The 17212-nt window shown below is 36.6% G+C and overlaps 2 long non-coding RNA genes across 5 annotated transcripts in view; both read right to left on the bottom strand.

Annotated features, from left to right (window-relative positions):
* Positions 1-503: 503 nt before the first annotated feature.
* LOC144291820 (uncharacterized) overlaps positions 504-17212 on the bottom strand; it is a 42192-nt gene continuing 25483 nt past the window's right edge. The window contains exons 1-3 of one of the 4 annotated variants that reach the window (XR_013359373.1): positions 16844-16944; positions 12921-13009; positions 504-2702 (exon numbers count right to left, since the gene is read on the bottom strand). This is a non-coding gene — a long non-coding RNA (uncharacterized LOC144291820). Of the gene's footprint in view, positions 2703-8359; positions 9013-12920; positions 13010-16843; positions 16949-17212 lie in introns of those variants that run through there. The other 3 variants (XR_013359370.1, XR_013359371.1, XR_013359372.1) reach the window with 3 other exon arrangements.
* LOC144291822 (uncharacterized) lies at positions 10717-12912 on the bottom strand. The gene is made up of 2 exons (XR_013359376.1): positions 11132-12912; positions 10717-10883 (listed from the first exon to the last, which is right to left on the bottom strand). It is a non-coding gene; the product is annotated as an uncharacterized LOC144291822 (long non-coding RNA).

Below are 17212 nucleotides of genomic sequence, written 5' to 3'. Positions count from 1 at the left end.
AAGAGACAAAGAAAAGATTACATTCTATATGACTCCATTCATATGAAGTTCAAGAGTAAGCATAGCTAATTTATGGTGCTAGAAATAAGAATCGTTGTTGCTTAGCAATTTGAGAATGAACTAGAAGGCACATGAGGAAACACTCTGGGATGTTAGAAATGTTCTTCCTCTTGATTGGGGTGGGGGCTACATGGGCATATGCATTTATCCACTAACCCATTGAATTGTAGTGCTAGGTGCATTAACTGATTTTATTAACTCATCAAACTGCATACTTATGATCTGTAAAATTATTCAAATTACATTTTAATCTTGATGTTTAAAAATATTAAAAAGAAAATAATTATCATATCCACTTTGGACTTTTGCTTATTAGAAATAAAGACTCTCAATATCCACTGTGGATATATTCTTATTTTTTTATTAATAAATTTAAAATGTTTAAAATAGGTAATTTTCAAGAATAAATAGATAAGAATTCTAAACATAAGATCATGGGAGCTTTTTTTGTTTTAAGTGATGCTATAACACAGAGTGAAATTCTGGTCTGTATTTTACTCTGTTTCTCAGTCCTAACACCAAACAAGACACAATATGTCATTTTAATACAGTTTTCAGCAATCATGCATCTTGTTATATGATTAACTCAAAATTAATTTAATTGTGTGTGGCATGCAATTATTTGTTGAGTGATTTAAAATGTCTTCATATATTGTAAATACAATTAAAACTGGTTTTTAAGTTATATTTAAAATATTTCCAAAAACTAAAAATAAAAATAAATATTTCCTGTATCATAATCTAAAAAATACATAAATGCAAATTTAGCTCTTCTATCCTATCCTGAATTGAACATGTGATTTAAAGACTTTAACTGTTTGGATATGTGATGTTATGAAATTTAAAAATTAGATAATTGATTTAGTAGATAAAATTATTTTTTTTTAATTTTATTCATTATCTCTGCTCAATCCAATGCCTTGGATTTCCATTCCCTCAAAGGAACCTTGTTAATATACTGAACAATACTTGTATAATATTCTGTAGCTATGGCTAGAAAACTCAGCATCAGTTGCCTAACTTTTCAGACTACCAATTTCTCATCGAGGATACTGATATTCATTGTCCTGAACTCATGTGTGTGAGGCACAACTTCCAGCACAGGTCAGATTAGATGTTCATGGTGAAAAATGGTTTTATGTATTGCCCCTCCCCAATAATATTTTCATCTTGACAGAGGCTATCATTGCCTTGGCCCCAGGCATGAGCATTTTGGAAATATTTCTGGAGGGATTTTCCTTGGTTGGAGATTCTCAAAACATGACACATAGATTGCAATCTGCTATCTACTTCACCATGTAAGTGATACCACCTAAAGATTACTTTAGCCAAACATGTCAGTCATCAGATTGTTTCTGTGATTCTCCAATGTCCCTGGTAGTGGACACCACCAAGATAATCTTTCCAAAGACCAGCGATCACCCACCCATATTCTTGCTTGCTTAGTTTATCATTGCCAGTTCAATTAAGGGCATCTCAGCTTCTAATTAATTAGTTCCTTAATGCTGAAGGCCTAAAGTTTCAGCTGAGCCTGTACTTGTGCACAATTAGATAGTCTCATGCAAAACTGTAAGTACATTAGCAACTAGAAAAAATAAAATATTTACCCCAAATGTGAAATTATCAAATACCGTGCTTTTCTACAGTGAACTCAAATTAGTTGAAGGCGGTTCATATTTAGTTTTTGCTTACATTTTGCTACCAAATAGTTGATTCAGCTTTGTGTTTATCTGAACCAGAAACGAATTATTACTGGGTTACCACTCTTTACAGTCCGATGCCTCAAGTCAGCCAGTAGAATGGCCCAAATAGCCAGACCAACCATTTTGTGGCCTATTATGTTCAACAGATAGCCGCAGTCTGAAGAAAATGCCAAGTTTGTGTTTCCTTGCTTTAGGTACAAACTGACAAAAAGTTTAGATGAGATTTCCATCCTGACAGCTACCACTGTAGGGAATGGGGTAGAAGGTGGGTAATAGCTTATACTAACATGCCTGGTAGACAAAAAAGGGCCAGTTTTCCATAATTCGCTCAAACTCCAAACAGCAACTTAATTTTCTTTCAGTTTTCAGTTTGAGATGCACGGCAGGGATCTCCTCCCCAAGCAAAAGGCAATATGAGGTGAGAAGAAGAGCATGCTGCCAGCACAGGTATAGGCCTGCATAATGGAGCTGTGGCACTCAGAAAGAGGCTTTTCATTTTAACAACTGTGATAGTGAGGAAGGAAGCATAATGAAGATGGTATAATTGAAGTGGGAGAAGGAGACATTAAACATGTATCACAAAGAAGACTTTGGGGCTTATCTAATTTGGACGTCCTTGTTTGATCAAGCATTAAGATTGGTTGAGAGGTCAAGGAACTCTGAGGGGTTAGCACCTTGCAAACCCCTGGCTGGATCCTGCAGTTTGTTAGCTGCCCACCCCCCCCCCCTTTTTTTTTCTTTTTTCTTTTTTTTTTTTTTAAATTATGTGAAGCCAGATTGTTCTGTTCTGTACTGTTCTGTGTTTTCTCATTTTCATACGCATGTTGACTCTGGAATACAGACACCTGTGGCAAGGATTTAAGTTATCCATGGTCTGATGATGCCTGAACATATCTCTTCTGACGCATGTGTCTCTTTGCCACCAAAAGATCCCATATCCTGCATGGAGAAAGATGAGAATAAAAACATTTGAAAATATAAAACAGAACACAAGGATATTGAGGATGTGAGAAAGGGTGAAAGAAGAAAGAAAATATACTGAGGACTAAAGAAAGCAAGACAAGCAGATGGTCCCAAAAGAGATTAAATTCAAAATGATTAGAGAATTTACATTACCAGATTTACAAATGATACTTGAAGTTAAAATCACGGGCGGTTATATTTAATTGCGAGGTCAAATGATTTTTCCTTCAGACAAGTCATGTGATCATGAATACTCATATCAAAATTTTACTTATAAAACAAAATTACATTTTAAAGATATCTGTTAAATTCTTTTTTTTAAATATTTTATTTATTTATTCATGAAAGAGGCAGAGACACAGGGAGGGAGAAGTAGGCCCCTATGCAAGGAGCCTGATGCAGGACTTGATCCCAGGCCCCCAGGATCACGCCCTGGGCCAAAGGCAGGCGCTAAACCTCTGAGCCGCCCAGGCTGCCCTCTGTTAAAGTCTTAATAAAGAGAAATGCACATAAAAATATGTCTGATATTTTCCTATCGCAGAATTTAGCTAATTTTAAAAAAAAAAATTCCTAACCAATAGGTTTTCTGAACCTGCCAAGCCTTCAACAAGTCTTAGGAAAAACAACCAACACAATCGAATGCACTATGGACTTTATCCATGTTAGAAAACTCCTGAGGCATGTTTAATAAGAATAAACAAAAAAATCTCTAAAGGAAAATCATATTTGTGTTCTTACCTACAGGAAGCTCATGAAGAACCCACTGAGGACGAGAAAGTCACTGCTTATTTTAGTTAGACTCTTACGACTTTGACTCTATTGATCAATATCACCCTTGAACAGGTTACTGTGGGATTGAGGCTTTGCTTGATTCAATAAACCCCAAGTTTCCCAACGCCTCCCATTTTTTTAAAGAAAGGTGAGCAAAATACTTTTAAAAAGAAGACTCTTTTTTTTAAAGCCTTTAGAGATTCTTCAACCATCACTTTAAGGGTGTGTGGGTGTTTTTGAAATGCATCTTATTCTGGTCTAGCCATAGGCTAGAAGAATTCAAAATCATTTGTTTCTCCCTAAAAATCAATATAGAAAAAAATATGGCACTCATATAGGTAACAAGTAAACAAATACCATTTCATGCTGCAACACATATTTGGAAACTGATATTTTACGTACAAAAACACAGCACATGTATAACTGAAACCCTGCCCATCTGCAAATTTGCTCCTATCCCTCTCCGCATGCATTCATCTATTCGTTAATTCATTCATTTTTCAAGCATCTATTGTACCAGGTCCAGTGCTAAGTACCAGAGATATGTGCTTTCATGGGATCAGGCCCTAACATTTTTGGTACTTTATAATTCAACAGGTCTCCTGAGACATACTACCTGAGGATTGAGGATGAGATGATTTTACTTAAAACTCAAAGTCATGAACATGTAATTTTTATTTTAAATTATAGAATTAATTAATCAAACTCTTAATTATGATGTTAAACATATTTTTATTGTATTCTAGTCCTGGGAATTTGGTGAGCCATGTAGGTAATATAGAATAATAGGAATATTTAGTCAGAATATCTTCTAAATTATTATGGACTAAAAGTGACTAACGTGATTTTTTTTTCCATCCGTCAAGAATTTCCTATGTATCAAACAATATAGTGTATCTTATATGCCTTTCCACAACATTTCCCATTAGCATCTTTAGGCCAATGGAGAGACCCTGCTTACTAGTCTGAACATTCATGAGGTTATCATTTGTTATAGCTTGTTTATTACGTAGACATCATTAATTCACTGTGAAGAGCACCTGTCCGTAACATAAGGCTGTTCTCAGTCATCCAAGTTGATGGAAATGACACGACAGCAAAGCAGACATTGCACTTACCATATAACCTTTCTTTGAGTTCATAAATAACGGTCGGAATTGGCTCATACATCTGGAAGCCCTGATCAGAATCCTCCCTTCTGACACCTCCCATCCACGCAAATTGTCTCAATGGACGTCTTACAGGTGTGGCTTAGAGTTTAAACTCTCAAGAATTTCTAAGTAGTTGGGATGTTTCATGTATTTTTATTGCAAACAAATTTTGTACCGTAGCTGACACCAAAGACAGGTATAATTAGGTCAGTTAGCTTTCTGTAAACAAATTGCATGGTCTTATACTGTCTCTTCCTTTTTTAAGTATTTTATTTGTTTATTCATGAAAGACACAGAGAGAGAGGCAGAGACACAGGCAGAGGGAGAAGCAGGCTCCCTACGGGGACCCCGAAGCGGGACTCGATCCCAGAACCCTGGGATCACGACCTGAGCCAAAGGCAGAGGCTCAAACACTGAGCCACCAGGTGCACCAGGCCTTATACTGTTAACGAGAAAAATAGAAGATGATCTAATACATAAGTGACAGGCCTTTTTTCTGGATCCACTATGAACTATTGAGATGATTCTGTCCCTAAGTCTTCGAATAATTTCCCAGAAGCTAACTAGAGAATGCTCTTCAGTTTTCTTCTCAGAGTACTTCTCATTTCTTCTTTTTTGCTCTTTTTGCTGTTGGTTGTTGCTTTGTCTATTTCATTACTAAGATCATAATCTCTCCATGTGACCTTTGATTTTTTTCGGCCCTCCTTCCTGCCCTTTGGCCATGTGGCCAAATTTTTATTCATGAGATATTTTGTTGCTCTCGTGCCCCACCCCTGCCCACCTCCAATCCCATGACATTAGCCTGTTTCAGCCTCACATTACGTCTACCTGAAATATGGCACTAGCTTCTTGTGGGCTATTCCTAGTCTATCTTTTCCCATATTCAAAGCACTGTACTCGCTGCCATTTGGTCAGTATTCCAGAAGCCTACTGGTATATATTTAACTTCCCTGCAAGTTTAAGCCTTATTTAGGCCATGAAGACCCTTAATGCTTAATCTGTTTCTGCCTTTTTAATCTAAAATTTTATACAAACTATTAATTTATTCATTCAACGGTTACTGAACGTATGTCATGCAAAGAGCCAATTAAGGCATGGTGGCTCCCGCATCAGACACCTTCATGGGCATCTTACTCCGGTGGAGACAGTTGGTGCTGTGGTGCTCTGCCAAGATAGCCTGGTCCTCGCAGACACACTCCGACTGCCAGCTTAGAAAACTGACTCTTCCTACTTGTGCCCCGGCTGGCAATTGTGCTCGATGGCAGGGAGCTCTCTTGAGCAAGGTCCCACTTGCTTTTAGGAAGATGCTTGCAGCCAGTGGGCAACAGATGTGGAAATGCAAAGGCCAGGCCCCCTCGCCTCAATTAGAGACAATTCCAAAGGGCCTGCCAAGCTTCAGAATTCCTCGTGGAGTGGACTGAGGCTACAGTTGCAACCACACTAAAATACAGTATTTCCCTCTGCTCAGTCCTTCCTTCCTCACTTCTGTATAGGTGTCTTTCCAAAGAATGTTTGCTTTCTGAACACAATCTCTGTTTCGGAGTACATTTCTAGGGAATATTATTGAAGATATGAAGGGAAGCAGGCAATAAACCAAGCAATAGCATAGATTCTGTTACATAATGAGGTGGATTATATAACTAACTGCCAAATATTCCACTGCCATGCCCCTTCCTGTGGTGCATGAGAATTATATTTCATCCCCTCACTGATACCAGCTTCAACTGTATTTCTTGCATTGAACACTATGAAATGCATTTGAAAAAGAGACGCATCACTTCCAGGAGAAAGCTTTAAGAGTCAGCTATGGTTCACCAGTTTTTTCGTTTTCTTCTGCCAAAACAACAAGCAGCGTTCCATATAGATGTTCTCTATGATCTTGGGTCCCAGGGAGAAGATTGCAAACAGTGCAGCCACAAGTGAGCCATATGACTTGCAGCATGTTGTTGTAAGAGACCGAATTTTGAGGGTCTCTAGTTGCCACAGCAGGGTCTAGGAGTGCCTGTTTGAAATGCTTAGTGGTAGGTTCGCTCGAGTAAAGTAAGGCAGGCAAGGAGACTGATGGGAGAATAGAGTTAATATGGGGGACAGAGCAGATTTAATTAGGGTGGCCAGGGATGACCTTACTGATAAAGTGAGATTTGGAGTCCTCAACTAGATAAGAGGGCAAGCCATTGAGAATCTTGTGGGAGGTGTGTCCTATACAGAGAGAGCTGCAAAGTAACGGTCCTGGGGCCACTGCCTCGTTGACATAAATAAAGAGGCTAATTCCAAGAGAAGAGGAGAGTCACAAAAGAGGAACTGGAGCAATAACGGAATCCAAATCATGCAGAGCCTTGCCGGTCATTACAAATTTATCATTTTCTCTGAGTAAGAAGGGAAGCCTTTGGGGTTGTAAGCCAGTAGAGAGACTGAGAAAGAGTTGGAGTCTGCATATACTGTGAAGTTAGAATAGACATATTTACTGACAGGTTGGATATGGATTATATGAGAAAAAAATTCAAGTATGATTCCCTTCCCCCCCTTTTTTTTCACCTGAACATGGGGAAAGAAAGACACATTTCCTAAGAGATTGACATACACCCCAGTCTTGTCAAATTTCTTTGCTTGTTCTCTAATTTCCTACGTATTCTGTTTCTATCCTTATCCTTCACCAATCTCCATTATGTCTAAATTCCACCTACTTGTCCAAGTTTGACACAGATGCTGCTCTCTCCATGAGGTTGCTTATGAACACCTCCATTTAGAGTAAGCTATCTTTTTCTATCACCATAATCTTTCATTTATGACTATTTATTTATTTATTTATTTTAAAGAGGAAGGTTTTTTTTTAATTTTTATTTATTTATGATAGTCACAGAGAGAGAGAGAGAGAGAGAGAGGCAGAGACATAGGCAGAGGGAGAAGCAGGCTCCATGCACCGGGAGCCTGACGTGGGATTCGATCCCGGGTCTCCAGGATCACGCCCTGGGCCAAAGGCAGGCGCTAAACCGCTGCGCCACCCAGGGATCCCCATTTATGACTCTTTATATTAACAACTTGCCCACTTGTTTTCTATTATTTTTATGATTTTTGAGGTTAAGTCAAATAGAGATGCAATTGTAATTTATAGTACTAGTTAAGGATGATTTCGGAGGACTGCTCTGGTGAGATTATTATTATTATTTTTTTTTTGGTGAGATTATTATTTCAGCTGTGTATTAAATTCAACCTATCACATTCACAAGTGTGACCCCCCCACACACACATACATATACACTCCTTCTCACAGTAGGTACTTTCCCCTGAAAATGTTTTGAATTCCAAAGTAAATAGGGAGACAGTTAAATCTAAGGTATATTTGTAGCTTCTTTTCAATTTTCAATTCACTATTTAGATAAATCAGCCTTCATCATTTATTTATTTATTTATTTTTTAAATTTTTATTTATTTATGATAGTCACAGAGAGAGAGAGAGAGAGAGAGAGAGAGAGGCAGAGACACAGGCAGAGGGAGAAGCAGGCTCCATGCACCGGGAGCCTGATGTGGGATTCGATCCCGGGTCTCTAGGATCGCGCCCTGGGCCAAAGGCAGGCGCCAAACCGCTGCGCTACCCAGGGATCCCCATGCCTTCATCATTTAAAGAGAGGTCTCAATCCATTCAGAATATTATAACAAAACACCAGACTGGATGGCTTTAACGACAAACGTTTATTTCTCATAGTTCTGAAGGTTGGAAAGGCCAATGTCAAAGCACTAGTAGATTTTATATCTGGGGAGAGCCTGATTCACAGGCAGCTGGCCTTTCCCTATATCCTCATATGGCAGAAGGGGCAAGAGAACTCTTGGAAATCTTTATTAAGGCACTAACCTCATTTATGAGGGTTCCACCCTCATGACCTAATCATCTCCTTAAGGTCCCACCTCCAAATATCATCCCATTGGGAATTAGGTTTCTGCAGGTGAATTCTGAGAAGACACAAACATTCAGTCTGTGGGAGGAGGAGTCAGTGAGGATGTGAGCCAAGAGGTCAAGTCTTTATTCTTTGGAAGGATGAATATCTGTCCCCCATACGAACAACACATTCTGTCCGTTTTACTCTGGTCTTAAATAAAATATACTTATGTTTCCATTGCATGTCCTTATAAGTCAGTTTAATACCTGAACACATAAGGTGTGTGTGTCATAAATGTTTCTGAATGAGCGCATCTCTTGATGTCATCAAGAATATATGGAATAGGGCAGCCCAGGTGGCTCAGCAGTTTAGCGCCTGCCTTCAGCCCAGGGCATGATCTTGGAGACCAGGAATCGAGTCCCGCGTCGGGCTCCCTGCATGGAGCCTGCTTCTCCCTCTGCTTGTGTCTCTGCCTCTCTCTCTCCATGTCTCTCATGAATAAATAAAAAATAATAATTAAGAATAAAAATATATGGAATAAAGCAAAGATGATGATGATGATGGGACCATGAAATACCATGAAATCAGATTTTTAAAACTTTAAATATAAACAAAATCAGCCCCTATTTTCACCATTACATATTTATATTGCAACATGAAACTTTAGATATCATTTGCCTACTTATGCACATGACCCTGTGCTAATTACAAGTTTCCTACTAAACATAACTCATCATACATATGTTATTAGTTTTTAAAGCCACAAGATGTTTATATAATATTATTTTAAAATCACGCTTGCATTTCCAACCCTCTTTATCAAGCATTAGCCTTTCAACTAAAGAAATAAACTATGCCCCTGATATTTTTAGAAGTAAATTAAAGGGCTTGATTGGCCATATATCCTCTCGCTATATATCCATCACTACACCATCCTTGGAATTTAGCCAATTTGTTTCATGAACATATATATGGAGAAGAGGGGGAGGCAGTAGAGAAATAGTAATATGAATAAGAAACGAAAACAATAAACAAAAGACAGGTTTTCTGGATCAATCGAAATAAGGGAGAACTAGATAATTCACTGTGAAGTACCCATTGTTAGAACTAGGAACCTGTTGTAAAATCTAAATACACAGACTCTATGCCTCATTTTAAAAGATCTCTCTTTTAAAATCCCTATTTTAAATCATGCCTGCTATAAACTTTCAAGTTAATCAGCTTCAAGAAACCGAGAAATTTTATTAGTGCTTAAAACTTAATATCAAAAAATGACAAAAGTTAATGGTTCCTCATATAAAGACCACATAGCAAAAGCTTTCTACAATGCTAATATGTTAAAATCAGTAGTTAAAGTCGCCTTTGATTTCTTTTTTTTTTAATTTTTTTTATTTTTAATTTTTTTTATTTTTAATTTTTTTTTGTTATTTACATGTACTGAATGGAAAGAGCTCTTGGCCAGGACTCTAAAGTCTTTCCTTACACTGCCAGCACTGTGTGAATTTGAAGGTACTTGATATACTTGAGTCTCTGTCCCCAAATCAACAAGAAGAGGTTTGCATTAAGTAATCTACTTGGGTTCCTCAGTGATCATCGAGTCAGAGTTCCTGATTTCATTTCCATAGATAGTCTAGTATATTGCAAGTTTTATTGTTAGATGTGTAATGCTTATCAATAGATAATCACATATATTTGAACAAATTTTTATGAAATTCCTTGAGATTTGGAAGAAAATGCCCTCTGCCAATTAAAAACTATGCTTAGTATGTACCATATCCAATGCTATTTTTCTAAAAATCTGCCTGCCATTAGTAATTCTGTCCTCACCTTAGGACAAGGTAGACATGACCAACTGAGGCTGCCTTCCTCTGAAAATTATCTTTTCTTGAACTTGAATCCTTTTATTTTAACTCGCCTGATTCAGGAACAAGCATGATTCCCATTTGTTGTATCCAGTTATTTCTTCCCGTTTGTTCCTTTTAGCTTGGAAGATTTAGAGTCCCTTTCTTTTCTAAAATGTGTGCCACTTAAAGTAAACTGAAGTCACCTCTGTTGTGTGTTTTCCTTTATATCTTCTTGTTCCATATGGCACAGCTACTCCTATCCTTAGTCCATGTCAATGTCCCCAAGTGCTATATTTCAAAAAGAATTTGTCATCATCCAACTTATTTTATGCCAGATTGTTTATTAAAAAAAAAAAAAAATTACAGGGATCCCTGGGTGGCGCAGCGGTTTGGCGCCTGCCTTTGGCCCAGGGCGTGATCCTGGAGACCCGGGATCGAATCCCACGTCGGGCTTCCGGTGCATGGAGCCTGCTTCTCCCTCTGCCTGTGTCTCTGCCTCTCTCTCTCTCTGTGTGACTATCATAAATAAATTTTAAAAAATTACAATTTATCCAGATAAAACCATTTCGTGTAATGCATACAGTACAAAATTTTATGCCATCTTCTTTTTTCATAAAATAGAATACTTCACACAGCCATAAATAAGGAATGAGGATGTAGCTTAAGTTATAAAGGGAAATGATTTTTTAAATCAAAGAAACAAAGTTCTTGCCATTAGATTTTTTAAAAGTCAACAGATTTGTATAAAATCTATCTAATCGTACATTTCAAATTGTAGCCACATTGGAATCTGAGCATCTTTGGAATCTGCAATGACTCATGCAGGGCACTTGTGCATGATTCAGTCTTGACATGGTGCCAAAGCAACTGGTCACATCAATCAAAAACATTAGTTGAACAATTCTTCCAAGCCACGTAGACAATGGTCCAGTTGGTTGCATTTTTCATTCTTTTACTAATGTCTACATGATGGCAACTTGACTGTGCTTCTGGTGAGTGTGATGCTGTGTGTGTGATATATACTACCAGAGGCTCAATTCTTTGATAAAACCTTTTCCACAGAAGCTCTGAAGACTCCCAGGTATTCAAACTTCATGCCCCTTGGAACTCTAAGATTTTTGTATATTCCTCTAGAAAGCTATGGTTCAACAAATCATGAGATCATATAGCACAAAGAGGCCCTTGAGAGAGCCTTTGGTCCAGCAGTTGATTGTGTATATCTATTTCTTGTAGTCACTTGTGTTTATATCCATGTATTTATGTTGGTGCTGTGTTCCCATTATATCAGAAGGTCTTAAAGGACTTGCCCTGTTTTGTTCATTCTTTCTTTTCTTCTTTCCTTTTTTTTGTTTTCCTGAACTCCCCACAGTCCAATAGAGTACTCTAAAATAGTGTTGGACTACTTTCTTAGAGCAGTCTGTGAAAAATTCCTATCATGCCAGATAAGTAAGCAGAATTTATAAGGGTAACAGAATTTACAAGGGTAGCAAAACCCCCTGGTCCTCTCTTCTCCAATAAATATATATCCAAAGCATGGGTCACTTCACAAGTTGCTAGGTGTTTTTAAATGTCTCAAGATCTTCTAATTTTGCTTTCAACACAAGTTTCACAATTATTAGTGGCCAATTCCTATAGCCATAAAAATGTACATATTCAAATAATAATAGTGAGAGGCCTGGCTGGGAGCTCATAGTTTGACTACTTTAGGGCAACAATTAAGTGAGGACAAGAACCAGGTCTGTTTGCTGAATAGGGGGAATTGGGAAGTGTCTGACGCTTGCTAAGTGTTCAGGTGATATTGGTTAAACAATTTTACAAACATAAAAGAAGAAAACGAAGATACATTTGCTACTATTTCTTCTAAAATTAATTACTCCTTTGTTTAAAAAATAGAAATATTGGCTCACTTTAAGAAAGAAAAACTACTGATTTTTTTTTTACTATATGTATTTTATAGTTGACCTACAAGATTTCTTTAAATTCCTATTTTATTTCAAAATTATCTTAAATAAGTATCACTGCTCCTAAGAAATGCTTTTATTTATTATACAGTCACACACTGAGTAACTAATTATCCTTTCCCTTATTGAGTGTTGTTTACTTTTTATGGATTCAGAAAATCAATAATAATATAGTTGCTCTAATTTTATAATGATATATACAGTATTGTATATGTGCTTTAAAAATATACATTTTAACTTGAGATATTTAGAGTTTGCTAAAGTGTCAAAACTCCACCAGAAAAAGTACAAAGAAATAATATTATTCAAAGCTGTTCAAGATACCAACCAAATTGCATGTCTAACTTAAAACCAACATGTTCTCTTTTACTATAGCATACTCCTTCTGATTAAACCTAACTAATGCTCAAACCAGCATTTCAGATAAAGGAATACCCTGATAGAGAATAAAGATAATGTATCTCTTAATATCGGTCAATAACAATTTTTTTTTCCCCTCTGGTCAATGCCTCCTTAAGGATAAAGAAAATTCTAACTCGTTAAAAAAGGATCTTTTACGATTGCCCACAAACTGCCAGCTTGTTGAACTCACCTTTACTGGACAGATGGCAGGTGACAAACTGATCTCAGCCAATATAATCTGTCAAAACAATCTGCCATGAGCAGGTGTCAGATAATTATCTAAATGAACAGATATGTAAAGTAATAAACAAACTGGAAATAGGTAACTGAACAGGGAACTTAGGCACTTACATTTCCAACCTAACCTTCAGTCGTACAGATGATGCAAAAATTAACTGGTTATAAGGCAAAGTATTACTATGAACAACAGCTTCTATTTTCTTTACCTAATTTTTGCTTTGTGAAAACAAATTTTAAGATTTCTATTTGCACAGAACTCTATTTAATCATTGTGATATATCAAAGAAACAGATTTTTTTTTGTCTGTCAAGTATTTTTAATGCTACACCTAAAGTCAAAGCAATAACCTGTACTCAAAGTACAAGCATGTATATCTATGTATAATGTAAATGTTAAATACATACAACATACAATCAAATAGTCAAAACATTTACAAACATACAAAAATCTTTAATTTCTTATTAGGTGGCTAGTTCTACATATTATGAGTGATATCCATATATTTTGAATGGTGGATATTTTTGTAAAAATGGAAATCACCTTGTTTAGTTACAAGCTAACAATTGATCGATAAGTATTTGGGAAATTATGATTTGCCTACCTATCTCTAATTTGACACTAACCTTGCAATTCTTAACTGAGAAAAATTCTTTGCTGACCTGGTCAGATTTGGGTTTAGCTCATCTTGGTAACTTATCTTGCCATTAGCAAGTTTGATGAGTAGCAGGAGCTGGGAGTGGGGGCGGTTAGATGAAACTTCATGGAGAGAAGCTGCCATTTACAAATTCTCTCTATTTAGAACAGGATTTTTTTTTTTTTTTTTTTTTGGCCTCTGAAAAAAAGCTCACTTGTGGCATCTTGCTTCAGCAAATATAAACAATATTAGGCAGCCATTCTCAGACAGGAAAGATGTTTTTATAAAAGAGCCTGTGACTGCATCCTAATCTCTCTCCCAGGGCTGGTCCCTCATTTGCACAGAAGCAATGACGCTTGGGATAAAGTGTTCTATGGAGCTTTGACTTCATCCTCTTGATTATTTGCATTCGTTCTGAGTTCTGAATGTGCATTGTCAAGAGGCAGTCGTTCTCAAACATTTAGCCTCAGGATCCATTTACCCTTTTAAGTTTATCAATGTCCCTTGAAGAGCTTTTGATTATATAAATTATATCTCTCAACATTTATCATATTAGTTGTAAAAAGAGACATTTAAAAATATTAACTTACTAATCAATTTAAAATAAAATGTTATAACTGTAACATAAATTGCATATTTTATTAAAACATTTTTCAAAATAAAGAAAATTGATATGAGTGACATTTTGCTAAAGATATTTAGCAAATGTCTTTAATATCTGACAGAAAGGTACATAAGTTCTCATCTTGGATCTGCATACCATCTGAAATGTGCTATTTTAGTTGAAGTATATGAAGAAAACTCAACCCCTCACAGCTAGGTAGTTGGAAAACAGAAGTGGAATTTCGAAGTTTATAAATATAATTTAGATATATTTTGAAATATCAAAAATCAATAAGTAGTAGTTTCTTAAAAATGAGTTGCAATGGGAGCTCTAAAGCAATATCAATGACTTATTGTAATGAACTTATCTCTCTTACATTAATACTGATTGATTCATAGCACATTTTGAGTGAAAAATCTTAGCCATGATTTTGTAACATCGTGCATCAATCATCTGGAAAATATTGGTTCACTGAGTCATGTAGGTCTCCAAAATGCACAGAAGAAAATTATGTAGTACTTTTGTGAGAGAATGAAAGTTTAAAAGTCAAGTAATGCTTAGTATCATTACAAAAACAGTTTTTGCCTCATGGACAACTCACAAAGGATCTCAGGGCCCCCAGAACCCCCACCATATTTCCAGAATCATTGTCATGAAGGAAAGGACAAATACGACTTAGAGATCGACCCTCAACATCAGAGACCAGATCACTGGCAATCATAATACCTGCATAATAAAAACCAGTGAAGAGAGCAGGTGTACAAAACCCCAGTGAGAAGAAGACAGCTGGTCCTCAATTGCCTTGTAGGAATGGGGATCAAGTGCTGTCGAGCTTCTGATCTAAATCTGATGGGGGATTCTACATGACTCATTATGTCCCATACATTAGACAACACTTAAAAGTCAGATTTCTCATCAGAGTCAGGAATGTGCAGGAATCATGAGGTTGTGGAATCAACCACCTAAGTCTGGAAAAGCATCACTACAGTGGACAGGGGTACTGCAAATTACGTTGGACCAATTCCCACTGGGGATGGATATGTGGTCGTCACAATAGGTATAGCAGAAAACTGGGCCTGCGAGTGGACAGGTCAGTTTCCCCAGTAGTTGTTCCCCTGGACATTTGAATATAAGGCAGATTTCTTCAGACTGAGTAAGCTCGGGGGGATTCATAGACTATCCGACAGGAGAGGCACGAAAATATAATGGTGCCCTGCCAGTTAGGTAGATGGGAACCTATGGAACTCATTTCGATATTAAAAAGAGATGAGTCTGTAATTATTCCTCAAGCTTCTGAAGCAGGTTATATTAGTATAATACATTTATATCTATATTGTATTTATATTTACGTATAGGTAGTATAAATATATTGCACTTAATGCAATAATAAATTTAATTATTTATTTAAAAATTATGTATTTAATAATTTACATTTTTATTCAAAGTGTATTTAATAATTAGTTATACAATAACTATTTTAAAATGTACATAGTTATAGCATATGTTATATACGGTTATATACGGTTTATATATTTATGTGGAATTTATTATATATTTTATACTATTAAAATAATAAGCAGGTAGCTATTCTATGTAGATATATTTATATATACTATAAATACATATATATGTATATATATGTATTTATATATTTATATATATACATATATGTATATATTACTATAAATACATATTTATATGTATTTATACATATAATATATATGCATTTATATTTATTTTATATATATTTAAAATTTTAATTTGATATTTTAAATATATTTATTTTATGTATTATATAAATATGTATTTATATATAAATACATATATATATATATATTCCCTGAAAACAGCAGAAAGGAATATTATATATGATTTTACTGGTTCAGTAGCTAGTCTCTAAAAACGATCCCAAATAGTTCTGTGTGTATGCCACTCCTTCATCAAGAGGTGTCCCCTCTCACTGAAGCAAAGCTAAGCCAGGGGCGGCTGCGGAAATGATGCTGCAAGACTGCTGAGACCAGGTCTCAAGCCTGCCACTTGTACCTTGGCCTCCTGGAATGTTCACTCTGGAGTGAGCCAGCTGCTGAGTGGATTCTGGATGCCCTGAGATCAGCATGCTCTGAGGAAGCCAATCTAGCCCTATGGAGAGGTCTCAGGGAGAGAGAAGGGTGCCTAACTCGTTTAGAGCTCTTCTGGCCCTCCAGACCCAGGTACCAGATGTGTGAGCGGGAAAATAATGTAGGCTATTGCAACCCCTGTCAGTGCCATGCAGACAATCACCAAAGAACTGAGCAAACAGCCAGAACAGAGGGGTCATATATGTGGTCGCAGTCAAGTTATCACAACCATCTCTGCTGTTCAAATCACCCACTGAAGTCGTGGGCATCATGGAGCAGAGACATTCTGTTCTGTCTGCATCTGCCTGAATTCCTGACCCACAGAATCATGAGCATAATAAAAAAGGTCATTTTACAGACCTGGATTCTTTTTTTTTTTTTTTTTTTCAGACCTGGATTCTTGAGAGGTTGGGCACACACTGACAGATAACTAAAACAAGGGCACCCGGGTGGCTCAGTGGTTGAGCGTTTGCCTTTGGCTCAGGGCATGATCCCGGGGTCCGGAGATCGAGTCCTACCTGGGCTTCCGTCAGGGAGCCTACTTCTCCCTCTATGTCTCTGCCTCTCTCTGTGTCTCTCATGAATAAATAATATCTTAAAAAAAAGAGAGAACTAAAACAACTATGTTACAATTACTACTTACCATACACTTTACATAAGCCATGACATTTGATTCATCAGAACTATTATAATGTAAATATGATTATCCCCACTTTAGTTTGTGGAAGCAGAATCAGGAGTTACCTCCTTTTTAGGGACAAATTATTTGTAATTTACTCAAAGTCACAGAGCTAGAAAGTAGCTATTGGGCCTAGGTTTCTTTCGGGATTAAGGTCCTAGGTTTTATACATAACTCCCTCTCTGCTCAATTTCAAACTCTCATGTTT

The sequence above is a fragment of the Canis aureus genome, chromosome 20 (assembly GCF_053574225.1).
Source record: "Canis aureus isolate CA01 chromosome 20, VMU_Caureus_v.1.0, whole genome shotgun sequence".
In the NCBI taxonomy this organism is placed as follows: domain Eukaryota; kingdom Metazoa; phylum Chordata; class Mammalia; order Carnivora; family Canidae; genus Canis; species Canis aureus.
Note: the sequence above shows the minus strand (reverse complement) of the source record. Positions and strands in the feature narration are given on the sequence as shown.